Source organism: Schistocerca gregaria, chromosome 1, assembly GCF_023897955.1.
Source record: "Schistocerca gregaria isolate iqSchGreg1 chromosome 1, iqSchGreg1.2, whole genome shotgun sequence".
In the NCBI taxonomy this organism is placed as follows: domain Eukaryota; kingdom Metazoa; phylum Arthropoda; class Insecta; order Orthoptera; family Acrididae; genus Schistocerca; species Schistocerca gregaria.
This window is the reverse complement of record NC_064920.1, coordinates 200,242,688-200,243,501: the sequence shown is the minus strand read 5'-3', so window position 1 is coordinate 200,243,501 and position 814 is coordinate 200,242,688. Positions and strand designations below refer to the sequence as shown.

General features: G+C 48.3%; 1 pseudogene; it reads left to right on the top strand.

Moving 5' to 3' along the window:
- Positions 1–340: 340 nt before the first annotated feature.
- Positions 341–458, top strand: LOC126287837 (5S ribosomal RNA; annotated as a pseudogene).
- Positions 459–814: the final 356 nt, after the last annotated feature.

Below are 814 nucleotides of genomic sequence, written 5' to 3'. Positions count from 1 at the left end.
TGTATCCGCATCGGAGTCGCCCTACGTTGCACATACGCTGCAGCAACGGCTTCGAACGGAAACTTTTTGATCGTCCCTTAGAAGTTTCGCGATCTGTGGTATGCGGTCCGTATTCAGAGCAGCTCGCTACTTACTTGTTTTGCCACGAAACTTGCGTCGTCCATTTGATTGTAATTTGTAATTTCGTCTCATTAACGCTGAACTTGTGAGCCGCCCAGGTAAGGATAACACAGTGTGTTTTCTCCATGCAGTCTTCCATATAGTTTGGTACTTCCCTGTAGTGGTAGCGTTATTTTGTGTGAATTCGATCCAGATTTTTAGAAAACTTTGGTTTCCGTCGGGCAACGGCCTTGCCGCAGTGGATACACCGGTTCCCGTCAGATCACCGAAGTTAAGCGCTGTCGGGCGTGGCTGGCACTTGGATGAGTGACCATCCGGGCCGCCATGCGCTGTTGCCATTTTTCGGGGTGCAGTCAGCCTCGTGATGCCAATTGAGGAGCTACTCGACCGAATAGTAGCGGCTCCGGTCCAAGAAAACCATCATAACGACCGGGAGAGCGATGTGTTGACCACACGCCCCTCCTATCCGCATCCACAGCTGAGGATGACACGGCGGTCGGATGGCCCCGATGGGCAACTTGTGGCCTGATGAAGGAGGGCCTTTTTTTTGCTTTCTGTCAACTACGTATGTATTGTATTCAATAATTTGAGCAAATAATAGTCTGTTATACTCAGACTTGCTTTAAATTACGAGATCCTTTAAACTGTCCTACAGCTTTTCCATTGGTAGGTGATCAACTAATCATTAATATAA